Here is an 18,302-nt window from a genome sequence, read left to right as displayed (position 1 = left end):
AGGATCATGTCCTGGGCTGAAGGCCGGCACTAAACCGCTGAGCCACCCAGGGATCCCCTCTCTCTCTCTCTTTTTATCAACATCACCTTCTGTAAAGTAGGCATCTTGCAAGAAAGAAGTAAGTATGTTTTCAAAATGATCTCTACCACTCATATGTCACTTCACATCTCTTCCTCATCCCTCTCATGCCCCTACAACTATAAGTATTGGAAATAAAAATGTAAGATTCTTACGAACATTCATAAGCATACATGATACGTTTGTCAGAATATCTTCACTTATAGGTTGCAGCCTGTCTAACGTCTGTTCAAAAAATGCAATTAGTTTCTGGAGGTCCAAAGTCAAATACATTGTCTTAGAAAGTAGTTTCAGAGCAAGCCACAAAGCTTTCCACTTGGTAATTTAAATGACTGACCGCTCAATTTATGAGCATTCCCAGCAATAAAATTCAGCCTGAACTTAATAATAGCACATTTTATGTGACAACGATGACAATTACAATCTATAGTTACTGCAGTCGCCCTTTGGTCTGGGGAAAAATGACAGTATTAATTATACACACTTGCCATTTATCAGACTTAACTTGGCAGGCGATGGAGCTCAGGACCATCTCCAACTTGACTTCTACATTTACCACTTTCTAATCCACTGAAACGAAGATAATTAGAATAGAGAAAAATGAGTGGCTCCTTCTTCCACTGGCTTTATCTCTGATTTCATGTACAGTATAGTTCTCGCATCAGAGTAAATTTATACCCACTTGGTTTAGAAGCTTGCGATTGTTTACTTTCTAAACTCCATAGAGAAAGGAACAATATTTCCTAGGTGTGGTATAGCAAGGGATTTGGGCCTCATGCAACTTTCACACTTTTCTTTTATATTTTGTTTTTACACTTCGATTATTAGGGTATCTTGGGTCCTTGCTATTTTCCCTGCTAGATCAGTCAGATTACTGATGTACTGAGAACTGAAATTATTTTAAAACATGGGAAACCACCTAAACAGCTTCAGGTCCATGAAAGGACATAAAAATGGGTCCTAAAGAGCCTTATTTTTTTTTATCATCCTCATTCTATCATGTATCAGTTTTATCCAATTTTTGTTTTCTTTTGTGTTTTACCCTCTGTGGGCTTCACAGATTCACGATATACTATTTAAGATTGAGGACAATTATAAAATAATGCTTTCCTGCTTCTGGGTTCAAGTCTTTATCACCTCTTCTTAGAAGGCTTCAAGAATTCCAATTTATTAAACCCCTATTCTGGTTTCAAATGCAGTCCCTTATGAATTCTTACCAAACCTTGAGAAATATCATCCTTTTAAAATAGAGATCTTTTGAGTCTCACAAAGCTTAAGTAATGTTGACATCTGAAATTAGAAATTCTAGAAGAAGGTGTGGTTAGAGAAGATCTTAAAAGTATAAATATAAGCAGGGAGCCTCAACTACTCCTACTTCCTGCTGTTTTTTTTTTTTTTTTCACTGTTAGACCAAAGCACCTGTTAGAAAGATGCTTCATTTACCAGCTCCAACCTAGAAAAAAAAATCAAATAAGTAGAAATACTTTTGAATATATAGAATTCACAAGAAAGTTTCCAGCTATTCAGGCCGTATCTTGGAAACTAGATTATAAGGAAAGTCAGAGCATGAGCACTGACTCTCTAGTTACTACTCAGGATCCTTGGAAAGTTATTTCATCTTCTTATGTCTCAATTTCTTCTTTTATAAAATTATGAAATTAAATTGTATATTTTATAAAGTCCCCTTATTTCTATAATTGTTTATGTGATTATGAAAGTCCTGGAGTGACTGACGACAGATAAAGGGGACGTATCCTAAAAGAATAATCATATTTGTAATAAAGCCTAACTGTTGTGTGAGAGCAGCCAGCAGCAGAGTTCTCCTGTACAAAAGGTAGAGACTTGCTCTTCAATTTTTAATAGCAGAAAACTGCCATGGGATATAAGAGAATGACCCTAAACCATCCTCAAACTCTGGAGGTAGAATTGAATCTCTTTTTAGAACTGGCCCTGCCCTTTTTCTGGGAAGGATCAATCATTTGAACATTTTGGGATATGCATGGGTAAGAAAGTCCTCATCTAATTTTTTTGGAGAAATTTAGGCCAGTCCAATGGTCAACTATGGATGCTTCAGGCTGAGATTTCAGGTATGTTCTGTCTAGTAATGTAAAGTGTATAATACAGATATGCTGCTTTTTATGAGTATGAATTTATATAGACTTATCTAGGAAAATATTGTTTGTTCCTGGGAACAGAACATGCCTTTTGTGACTACATCAGCTCTGAAGCATTTGTGAGACAGGTAGAGCCAGGGGGGACTTCAAGGCTTCTTTTTCTCTTTACATCAAAGCAGAGGCAAAAGGCCAAGTTGATGTAGATTTTAAGTCAATAGCAAGACCTTTGCAAAAGTCCTACTGATTTTGCCTAGAACTTGGAGAACAGTTCTATCCCTAATCCCTATATCCCTAATATCCCTAATATCTCTATGATAGGCAGAATAATGCCCCTTCTCACCCCAAAGGTATCTACATCCTAATCTCTGAAGCCTGCAAATGTGTTACCTGGCAAAAAGGAATGTGCAAATATGATTAAATTAAGAATCTTCAGTAGAGAAGATTATCCCAGTTCCAAGGCCTGAAGTGAGAGACACCAGAATTAAGGGCTTGAAATCCTGGGGAAAACAGGGCTGGCATTAGGCCAGAGTCATTTCTTTTTCCACACCCCCAAGATTGCAATAAAGTTTTATAAACAAACTCCAAGAATACATTGTGGCAAAAGGGTATGATATTTCTGAACAATTCTGAAAGCAACCAGAAGATAATACATAAGATGCTTAAGCTTATTCAAGAAACATGATGAATCTACTATATGGTGAGAAACATCACTGAGTATAGTCAGAAGACAGGGAAGCCAAAGGAACCCCATAAAAGAAAAAGTTATGTTTTGGGGTTTTTTTCCCCCTTTGCTTCTTTTCCTCCTTCTATTCTTTCTAAGACCTGCACTGCCACCTTACACATGCCTTAATATATGATCTCCTTGCAAAGAGACAATATTTTTGGATTGTTTCAGCTCAATAGATGATATCTAAAGAAAGACCAGAAAGAACCATCAGTTACCTATTCCAGATCACTGGTGCTAGATATTTCAGTGCCAAGACCCCTGGCTTCAGGGAATGACATATGAAGGAAACTTGGATCATGCTCTTGTTCTGACTAGTTCCTGGATGCCTGAGAGGACATGTGCCCCAGACCACAATCACCAATACAAACCCTAGGCCCCAAACAAAGACAAGAGCCATGCTCCTTTTCTTTCTGAGACTCCCAGACACTGTCTATATCTGCTCTCTCTCTCTACCTTTCATAAACTCTGCTTTCACCTCCTGCTGGCTGTAGTTTGACTTCTATCCTGCATGAAGCCAAGGACCCTCCTGCTGGTCCCACAGGACCCAGTCTGGGTCCTGGGACCTGGCCTGCCCACATCAGTCAGAAACATCACTAGGTATTTTAGGAGATGCATTTTTTAGAAATTTTTATTTTTGGCCTCATTTGTGAATTTTAGGTGTCTTTGTTTATAAGTTGCATGTCAGGTTATTTTTTCTAGAAGGTCCAAGATTTGTTCTAGAACCAGCAACTGGTATTTATTGATATTTCAAAACATAGTGAAATTTATTTAGAAATAATAGAGGAAGACAATTTTGAGTCATAAAATAGGGCCTCTAAGAAAAGAAATCTGGAAAAACTCTTAAGTATATCATGCATTATTGCTGCATTTCTAACATTTATCTTTATTCATTTTATCATAAATGCTCACAAAGTATTCTGGATAACAGATCGATTTCTCACTAAATTTCTCACAGTGAATACTAAGTGTGCCCTTTCTACTTCCCCTTAGCCCTATTCCTAGAGCAGCATTTGATGAGAGCCAGGTCATTTTTCCTACATGAGTAGCAACATACTCCATCAATGAGAGATGAGAGGAAAAACACAAAACAAATCACCTTTTTCTCTGCATATAAAGGGGAAAGAGGCAGACTGGATCTCCTTGAAAACAAAATGAGCCTGAGTAACTTACTTACTCTAGCCCTTTGGTATACAAACAAAATATCTCTGGGAGCCAGATACTCCCAAGGGTCTTAGCTTTTGGGACCTAAAGAGTCTCCAAAGCCAGGGCTTCATTACTTTTGAAATGTAAACACACAGGGAACTAGCTCTTCAGTCTTCCCAGAACCCTAGAGCTTACCTTAGGGACCTGGTTCAGGCTGTCACCATTCAGCCTTTAGGGAGATAAGAGATCTTTTGTGATCAGAGCAATTTAACTTAAAAAAAAAAATGGCTTTATGTCTAAATCTCATGGAATGTGAAGAGTGAAATATTTCTGCAGGCAGTAGAAACAAACACTCCCTATCTTCACATTACATCAATTTCCATGTCCAGGAAGGCCAGGGTGTTTTGCAGGAACACTAAGAAATCCAGGCAAGTTTCATTTCCTCGCTGTTTTCTAGCACTATAATGTACCAGAATCCACTGGAGTGTTATTAAAACTCAAATTGCCACTCCCCCCACCCTCCACCCCTTAGACTTTCTGAATTCATCATTCAGAAGTGAAGCCTGAGAACATGCATTTCTAACAAGTTCTTAGCTCATACTAGCTCATAAGCCATTTCCAGTTTTGAGGAGCCTGAAACTTAAAAACAAAACAAGCAAACACTTAAGAGCCCTTGTTTTTAATTCAAGACCAGTTATAAATACTGGAAGGGTCTTCATGACTGTATAGTAAATCTGACAGGGCTCAAATGTAATAGAGTAAGTTTTCTATTTCAACTGTATGCCTGAGATTCAGTTTGACATCATAAATATGAAATAACTAAAATAACCACCGATTTAATTGGAGAATTTTCTAAAAAGATTAACAAAACATTATCTTGCTCTTTAGTGAACTATTGACAGACAATAGAATTTACCTGACTTTGCAGTGTCTAAAAATATTTCTACACGATTGGCTGGATAACTGTTACATTTGTATAGAAGAAATAGCAGCAGCCATTGGCTCGCTTGAGGGCACTTAAACCTTCTTCATAGCATCACCTTGCCCAGTATATTGACTCTGTATGAAGCTCTATTTCTTTTCACTGTAACCAGTTTCAAATCCTATTTTAGAATAAGAGCATTAATCAAACAGTTCTTGAGCTTGCAATTTACCAGTGTCAGCCTCTAATATATTGCCATTTTCTGAAATTGAAAGATTAAGAAAAGTTGTAGAGCACCATTTTGGCCCCTAAAATAATCTCCCTCTTACAAGAAAAGGGGGGAAAAAGGAAATTGTGTCTGAAATTATTTATGTTTGAATTCTAGAGGTCAATTAAAACTGAAATAAAAAAAAAAAACAGGTAAATCCGTTTCCTCATTGTTTTCACAAGCGTACTTAACAAGTCTTATCTTCTAATAAATCCCCCAACCATTCCACAAAGGCCCTCAAAATGTGTCTTTATATCTGTAAAATAACTCCTGAGGGAGCTGCTTTCCTCTTGCCCGGGCGTCAGAAAAATGTCTTGGAAAAAACAAACTAAGCTCACTTCTTCAGTTATATCCTGCCAACCCCATTGATTTCACCGAGGGCACCTGGGTTTGGAGAATAAAAAGCAATCCAGATGGTTTTGAAAAGTAGAACTAGGATCTGACTTTAAAGTGTCTGAATTAGATGAGCCAGACACATCCTACCCTCTACAATGAACAAAGAGGAAATGAACACAACCGCTTCGTGAAACTTCAAAAGCCTGCCACTGTTACTCAAGGCATTGGTTTTGCCACTACAGAATGGAAGCCGCATGTATCCGGTTATGGCAGAGTTCTAGAACAAGAAATAGAAGGGACAGAAAAATCAATTTATTGAACACTCTGACCCAACTTTGAAGTGCAATGCCGCACGAGCACCTTAGCACAACCTGCAACAAAGGTCTCTGATCAGCCTACAAACTGTCTTTGGCTAGAATACTGAGCAAAATAGGCCTTAGTGATTATCGGCTTGGTCCACACAGATGTCCCAGATTTTAATCCAAATCAGAGATAAATTGTTTGTGTTATTTATTTATTTTTTTAAATCTGAAAAATCCCTCTAATGGAAACTAAGCGCGTACAACCTGGCGATCATTTTCCACACTACCGGCTATACTCCTTTCCAACCAGCCACTGAACTGGCTATTCCTATAAACAGACTGTGAGCTTCCCCAGCAGACTCTCATATCCTCGGAGTTTGGGATTGTGTTTTATGTGTAGCTAATGGGCAAGAACGACGTAGCACAGAGGCAGTGATCCTTATTTAAAGCAGGAGAGAGTCGATACATAAAATGTTGAATAAATTAGAATGAGAAAAGCAACCTATGCCTATAAAATTGAAGAATTCCAGGAATAGAATTTTCCAGTATGGTTTAAAACTGAAGTTGCAGAACACTGGAAGGTAGTCTGGGTAAGTTTTCTAGTCCCTGATACTTAGTAGTCTAATAAATAATCTAAGGTTCCTTTCATTGTATTCAGAGTTCAGGGAGGAAAAAAAAGGGAAGAATTTACATGCAATTAGAATGTTAACAAGCAAGGTGGGTTTGTTTGTTTGTTTTTTTTTCTTCTTTCCATTCTTTGGAAGCATTCCTCCATCCCAGACATCTCTGTGGAATCACCTTAAAGTTAAGTTTGCTATACACTGTTTATACCCTAGTATCTTGAACCCAAAAATATCTTCCAAGTGCTCCTGTTGGAATATAGAAACTAGGAGATCAACTTGAAAAACAAGGACACTTTCAAAGATTATCAGAAGGAAAGTTGCCATTATAATATATTTTAGGATAATGATAATAATGATAATAATTGGTCAGCCTGGGTGGCTCAGCAGTTTAGTGCTTGCCTTTGGCCCATGGCATGATCCTGGAGTCCTGGGATTAAGACCCACGTCGGGCTTCCTGCATGAAGCCTGCTTCTCCCTCTGCCTGTGTCTCTGCCTCTCTCTCTCTCTCTGTGTCTCTCATGAATAAATAAATGCAATCTTTAAAAAAATAATGATAATAATTAAAAGATACTTTAGTTTCAGGGTTTGGAATACAATGGGTTTTTAAAAAGTAAACATATAGCTATATAATTGGATACTTGCAATAAAAAGCAGGTTTTCACTGGGGTAGTGTTATTAAAAACAATTCTAGACTTGTGTTTCTATGATCATTGTGAAGAAGTGGTCACAAATCAATATTACAAAGTATTCTGTTGGTCTGACCTCAACTAATTTTCTTAATTGGTACATCTGAGAACTATTTATTTATTTTGCTGCTTATTGCTGTGTATAGTTAAATGAAATATCTTCAAATATTTAGGGAGAGAAATAATCTGGAGTTGTTTTGTATTGTATTCTTTAGTAAATATAGTAAAATATTAATGAAATATTAGAATATCCGTTGGCATGAAGAAATGCAATTCGCATTAACTAAGGACTTGAAATTCTGATTGCTACCTGGGCCAGATGTTCATGGTCTCACTTTACACATGCTGGTTTGTGTGTGTTCAGTAAGATTCTGGTGCCCTGGTACACAGAGAAGCATTGGTGACCACATCATGGGTATGCTGATGGGAAAACAGAGGCCTGGGCTTCTTGCCTCACCTAAAAGGAACTTGAAGACTGTTTTGTTTCTTTGCATGCTTTTTGATATAATTATGATGCACGTGCAGTATTTTCATGGAATTTAGTGCTTATTTTTAAACGTCTTGTTTTTAATTTTTCACATTTTTCTTATGTTATGAAGTATGTATTTTTGGAAAGAAACTCATAATTAAAAGTTTAAGGCATAGTCCTAACCAAAGATTTTTTATAGTACAAGAAGAGAACTAGTTATAAACTAAGATCTTGAAAGATATGTAAGAGGGAAAAAAAACTAATTTGGTTTTTATAAGCCCATATAGCTTTCTTTTTTTTTTTTTAAGATTTTTTTATTCATGAGAGATACAGAAAGAGAAAGAGAGAGGCCAAGACATAGGCAGAGGGAGAAGCAGGCTCCCTGCAAGGAACTGGATGCAGGACTTGATACCAGATTCTGAGATCACGACCTGAGCTGAAGGCAGATGCTTAACCGCTGAGCCATCCAGGTGTCCAGCCATATAGCTTTCTAAGGAGGATTATCCTTGGTAACTGAAAGGCTCTTTGGTGAACACAGGGATGGATGTGACCATGTAGAGGAAGGCGCTAACCAGGAACTGAATTGTTCTCTACAGCAAGAATGACAAGATTTTTTCTAAGGAAGTTCAAAGAAATTCAAGGAAAATCCAAGAGGCCCTGGATGCCCAAGGTGCTGGGACATCCTCCCCCTCACAGATGCTACCTCACCTCCTCTCCCTCCCCCCATACCTCATACATAGTGGGCTGCAGTCAAAAGAGATTTTGAAAAGCCAAGGTTAAAGATGATTCCTAGCTATTTTCTATGTGACATATGGTACAAACCCTGTCCTCCTTTTCCGTATTATCATCAGGAATTTCTACCTCACTCCCTTAACTCTCCTATTTTGTTGGTTTTTCTTGTGGTATCCCAAAAAGTAGGATGAGGTTGACATGGACTTCCAAGTTTTATGTGGTTAGGGAGAACTTTATTTGATTTTTTTTATTAACAGAAACTGGTTATAAGTGACTAACAGGGATCCCTGGGTGGCACAGCGGTTTGGCGCCTGCCTTTGGCCCAGGGCGCGATCCTGGAGACCCGGGATCGAATCCCACATCGGGCTTCCGGTGCATGGAGCCTGCTTCTCCCTCTGCCTGTGTCTCTGCCTCTCTCTCTTTCTCTCTCTGTGACTATCATAAATAAATAAAAATTTAAAAAAAATAAGTGACTAACAGATATGAAACAGATGCAAATATGCCTAAGCCTTGCTTTGCTTTAATTAAGTATTGTGAACATATACTAATAACTCAAACATACACAGACTATATGTTTTTAAAAGACCATGCAAAAAGACAAGCTTAATAATTCATGTCACTTTTACAAGAAGTTTAATTATTTCATTGCAAGGTCTGAGCAATGTCAAGGTAATCTGTCAGACTGGCTAATACTCTGATGGTTCCTTAAGTGTTAAAATTTGATGTTACCAATTTTAAGTCTCCATATTTTCAGACCATTTTTGAGGAAACAGAATTGCATTTGGAAATGAAACTCAAGAGTTTTATAAAGCCTGTCAAACATGGATTTCCAAATGACAGAATTTAACAACATTAAATTAAACAACATTAAATTATTTAGGTGATAGGGGGCTGTAGGTAGGACAGGACATGCTACCTTCCTTTCTCTTTACTCTGTAGATTTCAGAGGCTGTTGGTTTGAAGCATGGACTCTCAAGACAAAATGCCTTGGTTTAAGACTCAATTCTTTTACTAAACATATGACCCTGCAAGAGTTTCTCAATTTCTTATTGCATTACTTTCTCTATGAGATGGAGATACAAAGAGGACTTGTCTTATAGGGTTGTCGTGAGAAGTCAATAAATTAACATACATCAAGTGCTCAGAATAGAGCCTGGCACATTTTAAGTCCTATATTTACATGCTTACTTGATTAAATAGTAATAGTCACTAGATTTATACTCTATGGGAACAGCTATTTCCCTTTCCCCTTCTACCTGGCCTAAGACTCTGGATTATACAGTCAACTCTCGGTGTTACTCTGTTCCTTGAAGAGAGAGCTGTTACAGGGAATGCTACCATAAAGGGCAGAGGCTTACCCTCTGTGCAGAGAACTCAGTGGTCTCAATCTTACGTAATTTACATTTAAACCATCCTTCAGAGATAAAACTGCCCAATTTTAAGAGATAAGCAAAGGAAATTGCAATTTATATCACAAAGCTACTCCAGAGTCACCCTAACCTACAAGGGAATTAGTATTGTAAGTACAGGATTAGTAGAGCATCTTGCTGATTTCACATATATGATATGTCCTCACATCACACATTCCCCGCTCTATCAGACCTATTGTTCAGCCAGCAGGTTGTATGGGGGTGGGCACGTGACCCAGTACTGACAAGCCACAGAGACAAATTCAGAACCAAGTGTGACACAAGGCTTTTCAAACCGAGTCTTCTCTGGGGCTTTGCAGTCGCGGCTACCAAGACATCTTCTCAACTATACCCTGCTTGCCTGCTTCTATCCTAGTTGTGGGCTGGAAGGCTTGGCACAGCCAAGAGCCATCCTTTCCATCAATTGAAAAAACAAAAAGAAAAGGGGATCCCTAGGTGGCTCAGTGGTTTAGCACCTGCTTTTTGGCCCCAGGATCAAGTCCCACATTGGACTCCCTGCATGGAGCCCAGTTCTCCCTCTGCCTGTGTCTCTGGCTCTCTCTCTCTCTCTCTTTCTCTCTCTCTCTCTCTCTCTCTCTGTGTGTGTGTGCCTCTCATGAATAAATAAATAAAATCTTTAAAAAAAAAAAAAACACCTTCAGAATGAAATCCTTGTACAAAGGAATGTAGTGTCAAGACATGGAGAGGGGGAGAACTGACATTGCTTAAGCCCCTGAATACAACCAGGTCTGAAGCCAGACTCACTCCTCAATTTTTCAGGTATATAAGCCAGTTAAGTCTGTTTTGTTTTGTTTTTTCCAGAGGCTCCTTCAGTTTGAGTTACTTCGGTAGCATGCAACTAAGAGTTCTACTTATACCCATGCTCATCTTAATGTGGTCAGCAATTTAATTAATGAATAAAGAGATGTCACTGCAACTAGCTTTCTAGAGCATCTTGGAAAGAAATAGAGGCAAGGAGCAGATCAACAGTATTACAGCTTCTCTAAGGGATCACTGTCTCCAAATTCCTCTTCCTGACTCAAAAAAGCAGGTAGCAAAGGAGAAAAATTTCTCTGAAGATTTTTCTTTCTTCTTTTCCTGCTCGCTTCCTGCTGCTACATCACTGTAAGGACAGACCCTCACTACTATCAGCCTCATCGAGAGGACTAGAGACCAGCCATATGACTGCTGGTATGCCCAGGATAAAGCTCCCCACAGTAAACTCTTCACCTTGGATGGGTGATCTGGTGTGCTGGGAGGTTGGGAAGATGAACATGTCTCATGAGGCATTCCTAGGCTCTTCTCCACAAAAGCTCCCTTGGCTCCTCTGCCCTCACTACCATCAGCCAATACATCACCCACTTTTTTTTTTTCAGGAAGCCTCAAGCTCCCTTTCCTACCCTCCTGACAGCCAAGTGTTTGTTTCTTTGTTTGCCTGTTTACTAGGGAATGGCTTGTAAGAAGCCTGAGCTTCAAGCTCCAAGTCCCAGATAGGACTGAGGCTCTTTTCTCTTTTATTATTTCTCTGGTCATCCAGTGTCAGATCAGCAAGTCTAATCCCTTTCATTTTTCCTTTCTAGTCCTCACATTTAGATCCTAAGCAATCGCTCACAAGTATTATATCAACATATTTTCTTTTAGAGGCTTCTGCTACATATTACGATAAACAGTGAATGATAAGAAGGAACCCAAAGTATTTAAATGGTTGCCAGTTTTCAGTTCACAGTATAACTGTTAAAAAACATGAAATCAGAAAACAAAAGCTCTATCTCTTCCATTTACAAGCTCTACGACTTTGGAGAATTAAAACTCTTAGGGCTTTAATTTGCTTCTCTGTAAAATGGGACAATATTGCTTACTCAGACAGACTCATAGGTTGCTGAGGAAATCAAACCAGGAGAGGACATATACAAAAACATTCAGCATACCAAATATTTCATATATGCAAGGCACCCAACACATTACCTGGCTCATAGTGATAAATGGATTAGTTATTTCATTATACAGATGTTAAGACTGAAAAAAAACAGTCAGTGGGGAAGACAATCCCAAAGTTGCATTGGTTTGTATACCCTGCTCCACAGGTGAAGATCGGTCCTCAGGAAAGCCATTGGACAGTGTTTCCCCTATCAGCACTGATTATCCTCTTTGGGAACAAGTGAGAGTATCCCAGATATAAAATGCAATGTATATATAATTTGCTTTTCCCTATATACTTCATTTTCATATGATTTGGATATTATCACTTTTTAAAATACCGTCTAGTCTCTTTTGCAGTGACCAGATGAATATTTTTAGAGCTACATATAAGTAAAGGGCATGTTAGTTGAGATTTTAATTTACATTAGACTATAATTATGATAAATGCTTCTGTAATGAAAATGAAGTACTTTCTTGAAACGATGTTTTGTACTGCTAATTGTTATATGTTTTCACAAATTCTCTTTATCATCTCTAAAATACATTGTATAATACATTACAACTCAATTTATGAGCTATTAAAATGCTCAACATTTGTTGATATAATTTCATTTTGCATTTTTTTATGTTTCTGAGGGTTTTTTTTAAATTTTTCATATATATAACCAAGGACACAACTTGTAATGGAACAGGGGCAAGGAATCCACCTGTATCTTCAAAAAATCATGCTGATGCCACAGCAAGGTAAATATTTGTGGAGGACTGGAAAAAACCCTGTGCGAGTTCAGAAACCTGTGTTTTCAAGTTCTTTCTCAATTGCTGTGGATCTTCAGAGAAGTCAAGTGGCTTCCCATAGACCTCTATTTTATTATCTGCGAAGTGCAGTCAATGCTTGCCTCATCTTTCCTGCAGGCAGCTTTGTGTAAGACATAAGATCATGTGTTATGGGACCTAAATCTTCAGCTAGCCCCTGAATGAGAACTTATGTGACTTGTCACATGCAAAGATGTGTTATTAGGCAGCACACATTTTGAAAAACTGGGAACATTCTTTTTCCTTTTTTATTTCTGTAAGTCAGTAGAATAGACGTTATGCAGGTTCTCACTATAACCTAACACAACATAGCTCACAGAAGCTTGATTTGTAATCAATTCTACATAGTCATGGAGTTGCATGGTCTCCTACAATTCAGGATTGCAGTTGGGATTTAGAATGCATACTATTTTGGTAGTCACTCAATTGATATTCATATCTATTTATGTATAGAAAGAGAAATACCAAAATAGTCTAAATGAATTGGAACTTTCTACAAAATTTGGTCTGTAATATGCTATTAGAATGGTCATGGAGAAAGTTTTCAGAGAGCTGTTTTTGTTGGCTTCATTATACAGTACCCATCATTCTGCCTTTCTGTACGTGCTGGTCCTTGTGGTTTTCTACTCAGATACCTAGTAAACAGCAAATAATGATGCTCCCCATAGCAAATAGGAGTCCATAGAGCCATATCAAGTACCTGCTTGTTCATATAGCAACTCTCAAGAAGTTCCTCTGGAAATCTCCAGATAAGGTATTATGCTTTCCACATCTGTTTACTGTCTCTCCAGCAGATGCCAAGCACTGTGCCAACTGTGAGAAGGCAGAGATAAAATGTGACATGCCACATGTCACATGTGCCAGCTAGCCAGGCTATTATAATAGGAAAAATATAATCAGGGCTAATATTTATTGATTACCTATTAAGCCAGGTGTTTTTCTAAGCCCTTGATATGTATTGACCTTTTTCAGTCTTTGCAATAATCCCATGAAATAGATACTATTATCCCCACCCTACAGATAAGAAAAACAAGGGGAATATGTGTAACTTAGCAAGTATCACATTATTAGTATGGGTTGGAGATGGATTTAAACCAGAGAGAGAGCACGCTTACTCTTACTCTCCAAGTCCTATGGAGTGTCATTATCCCTCCCCACTGGCAACGTACAACATCAGTCCTCAGGGGAATCTGGTCACAGCCTACAATTCATCTTAGGATTTCTATGGAGCATGAAGAAGTGCATGTCAATAAGGGGAAAGGGAAGTAATATTTTGACTACGTACTGACAGCTTTAGATAAAACAGTATCCCTGATTTGTAGAATCAGGGAGCCTCATAGAAACCTAGGCCCTTCTCATTCTAAAAATAAAGCCTTTTATGCTAACCATGATCTCTTTCAAAAACCTCAAAGTAGCAATAATAATAATGTATAATAATGTAAATGAAACTCCAATGACAAAACTTCAGTTGCTCATAGAAAAAGACTGATCACATTGTTTAAATTGCCACTTTTACATCAGAGCTAAAACTATGATTTAGAAAGGACTCAAGCAGGCATGTACTTACCCCTAGGCACTTGAGTAGCAAAATAGGTCACAAATCAGGTTAAATAATAAATTTAATTTGGATCACTTTTATGGCTTTTCTACTCCCTGTGATTGTAAAGGGTCCTAAGGACTATAGACAGGCTACCAGTTTCTAATCTGCTCCTTGTTTATGGACCAGAAAATTGTATCCATAGTTTGTCAGACTTTAGCAAGGTCAGGTTGCCAAGGGAAGATGTCTCATACCCAAGATGCTAGCACTCGACCTCCCTGGGCCCTGTATCAGTCAGGACTCCAGAAGGAGGTAGAACCACATGCAAACAGTTCAATTCAAAATATTTTGATGAAAGGAATATTTATAGAGGTATGGCCAAGATTAAAGGAACCCACGAGAGAGGCTGAAGCTCCCTGAGGCTAGCAGCAAAAGGAAGCCAATTCCATCACTGGGCCTAAAGGAGCAAGGGGAGTAAGTAGTCTTATAGGAGCCAGTGAGAGCCAGACCATGGAGGAGGAACTGCTCCTCCAGTCCTCTTACCTTGCATTGTCCCATTAGCTGAACCTGACAAGAGCACAAAAGGTTTAAGGAGGCCAGCTGACAGAGGGTGACAAGCATGGCTCCTCTTTGAGGTCCCGCAAGTCTCAGAATGCTTCCAAAAGGGCCAACTCAGAAAACCTTGTCAACCTTAATACTGTCCTTCTGGATTTCCTCAGGAAATTATTACCATCCTATGTGTTCTTTAACTCCAGGCTGAAAATTTCTATTTCTCTATTATAGAACAAAGCTAGTCTCTCTTTCGAGGACCTACATGTCCCTGAGGGTTATCTCCTTCATGGCCCTTTAAACAAAATAAGTTGTTCATAATCCAGGGTACAAGGAATTTCAGAAGAGAAATATCCGTTCTTTTGTCTTAGTGAGTATATAAATTTGAGTGTGTTTGAATTGGGATTCAGATAAAAATCAAACATTCCCCACCCCCACAGGAATGAGAATAAGACAGATTGGCATCTCTCAATATGTTAAAATTATCATGCAGGAGGATTTGCAGAGGGCTCTATTTTCCTAATGGTAAACCATTGACCCTACAGACAAGGTAAGAAGCTCATATGGTAGAATGTAAAGAAACACTCAGAGGAATGATTGCACAGTATACATTTTCTATGAGCTTCCTAAAGGTGTTAAAATATATAAATCTATCTCACAATTCTCTCAAGTACACCAAGAATTTTGATGGTTTACTTTCTTGAAGCCATCACTTCTTCCTGTAGAGTTGGTAACAATATACAATTTTATGTGTTTTACCTTGTGATAATTGATTTTGACCAGTATTTTGAAAATTATTAAGCTTTTGTATCTATAGAAATACACACAGAGGTAAAGTATTATGGTCTAACTGAAATTGGCATTTGGAACTGAAGTACTGAATCACAAATCAGGAATGAGTCCAAAAGGAATAAAATTAAGTTTCCAAAGGCTGATAGTAAAACCAGGGTTAAATTCTCCAGAATTTGAAGAACTAATACTTTGAACAGTTACAAGCATTTCCTGTTCAAATATATACTTAAAAGTGAAATTATAGATATTTCCATTTTTAAGAAGCAGCATTTCTTGTGGCCTCTTCTAACTATAATACTCCAATATATGGGAGAAAAAAATATTGACTATTCTATACTTATATATACATAGGATATTAAGTACTAATAATAATATGCCGATTATATCACTCCATCACTCCAATGGACTCCTACTCAATTACTAAAAAAGCTCCTAATAAATTACTTATAAGTTTACAAATAATCAACATGCACAACTATCATTTGTAAATATCCAAGGAAAACTATCAATTGAGGATGAGAACCATCATGTATATGGTAGTGATTATAAAAATCTACATATAAAATAATATTTCTTAACAATTTTAATTGAAGGGGAAGAGCAAATGTTATAAGATTGCTATTCATTCACTTCTCAATAAGATGCTCACCAAAAGCTCAGGCTACAACAGAATTTGTCAGTTTTTAATGTTTTTGTCCACTTGTGTTTTTTGCATATTACAAATGTCATCCCACCTTTGTTTCTGTTTTAGGATATTTTTTAAGGTCTTTAGCCTCATCTGTGAGGGTTAATTTGGTTAAAGTGACATAGAATAATACCTAAGTCCGTTTAATCAGATACACATCGGTTTTAATAGATCACCAAATGTTGACTGGCTAAACATAGGCGTGAGTGCCAATCACCAACTCCTGAGTACATAGACCAAGGAAAACTGGCAGCCTCAGTACATATTTCAAAAATTAATATTTTTGGAATACATATGGCCAATCTGCAACATACACCATAGTTAGGTCTCTAAAGACACCATGAACACAAATTAGCAAATACTAAGCCACTGATTCTGGGGAAATACAGGGTGAGGTTTCTGTGAACTGCTAATCACAATGTTTTCATTAATTAATCAATACATAACCTGTTCTAAGAATGTTTCTGTTTAAAGATTCTTATTTAATACATATTGATTCATTTCTATTGACCTCATGGCTAGGCATGTATACAAGAAAGAAATTCTGGGGACAGATGGCAATAGTATTTTCTGGGAAGGGCTGTGAAAGGTGGTGACATAATAGAGAAAGAGTGATGGCCAAAAGCAAAGAGAATTTTTCCAGAGATATTTTGTGAGACTCTGGGTACAGAGCCAGGGGCCACAAATGGTGCCTATAGACTGGATACAAGGCCACTTTTCCCTATTCTGGTTATTCTTGCTGCATGCAACTCAGCAGTACTTCTGCACTCTGAGTCTGGGATGTTTGTGAGCATGTGTAATCAGCACCTTGGAATAAACATTACTCTTCTCCAGGTAGACACCAAGGCTTGACTCTGATGAGTGAGAACTTGAACAAGAGGGGAAGACCAGACAGGACACAGAGTGATATATTCTGGTTTTTGGAATTCATCCCTAGACAGACAACCCTTTGGGGATAAATGCTGGGAACATTTTGATTGTCTGACAACCAGGCCACTGGAAGTTTGTACTACCAGAAGGAAGCACAGTCGCTTTACTTGTGGTACACAGAGGAAGGTGTTCCTGGTATGTGATCACCAGCACTGAGAACCAGCCTTTGGATTCAGCAAAGAGAACCTCACTTATTATATGCTGAGAGAGTCCCATTGATGGACTGTAAGATCAGGCAACAAAAAGTCAGATTGCTGAAACAATGGATCTAGCAAATGCTATCACTTAAAGAAATTTGGCAAAACCCAAAGAGATGCATCTATTGACTGACAAGAATTTATACTCAGAAGAAAAATTTACAATTGAAATTCAGGGGCTCTATTTATGTCTCAGAGTGACAAACAGTAACTTATTGATGTAGAAGAAGAGGTTAAAATATCAGAAAAAGGTAATAAAAATAATTATTGGCTTACCTTTATTAAGTGCATATTTTTAAACTTGATGAAACCACACAAAGATGTATCCTTTCATTTACGTATTGACTCATATGATGTTCAGAGGGCACTAATTTGGGCTAGGCATAGTGACACCAGAATGAGTGAAATATATAGAATCCTTGCCTCAGTGCAGTTAACAGGGCACAAAGCAATAAAAAGGAATATACAGCTCCCGGGGGATCAAGGACAGGAAGGAACATGAACCCTATAACCTGGATAAAGATAGGAGTGATCCAGGCACAGAGAAAAGACAAGAGGTCTCTGGATAGCAAATTTGCAGTAGGTCAGAGGGATGAGGGCAAGGTCTATGAGAAAAGGAGGACAATTTGGTGTACTGAGAGGAAGAACTAACTGCAGGCTTGATGGAGAGAGATGAGTTGGGGAAATGAGCAGGAGCCATGTGAGGCCTTGTCAATTATGTTAAGGAGTATGGACATCATTCAAAGAGCAATGGGAAGTTCTTTTCGGATTTTAAATGGGGAAGTAACATAATCAGTTTCAAGGTTTAGAAAGGTCACTGACTGCACCTCCACCATAGCAGTTTTCCAGTTCGAAAACTTTGTTGAAAGTGATCCTTTATTTGAAAGCTCTGCATGTCCCAAGAATATTCCAGTTTAATATGTATTTTGCTAGTAACTCATCATCAGCCCTTGAAGAGTGTTGTTGAGGATTTTAGGAACAAAGTGAAGAAGACATTAGTGGTTAGCAAGAATCATCATTGTATCCCAAGTGTCCTGCCTAGCAGGGTCAAATGTGAATGTATTTTTTTG

General features: G+C 38.0%; 1 protein-coding gene across 3 annotated transcripts in view; it reads right to left on the bottom strand.

Moving 5' to 3' along the window:
• The window catches only part of LOC144288960 (uncharacterized), a 284,720-nt gene that overhangs the window by 256,421 nt on the left and 9,997 nt on the right, over positions 1-18,302 (bottom strand). The gene's annotated exons all lie outside the window — the stretch shown is intronic.

This window comes from Canis aureus, chromosome 18 (genome assembly GCF_053574225.1).
Source record: "Canis aureus isolate CA01 chromosome 18, VMU_Caureus_v.1.0, whole genome shotgun sequence".
Classification (NCBI taxonomy): Eukaryota; Metazoa; Chordata; class Mammalia; order Carnivora; family Canidae; genus Canis; species Canis aureus.
Note: the sequence above shows the minus strand (reverse complement) of the source record. Positions and strands in the feature narration are given on the sequence as shown.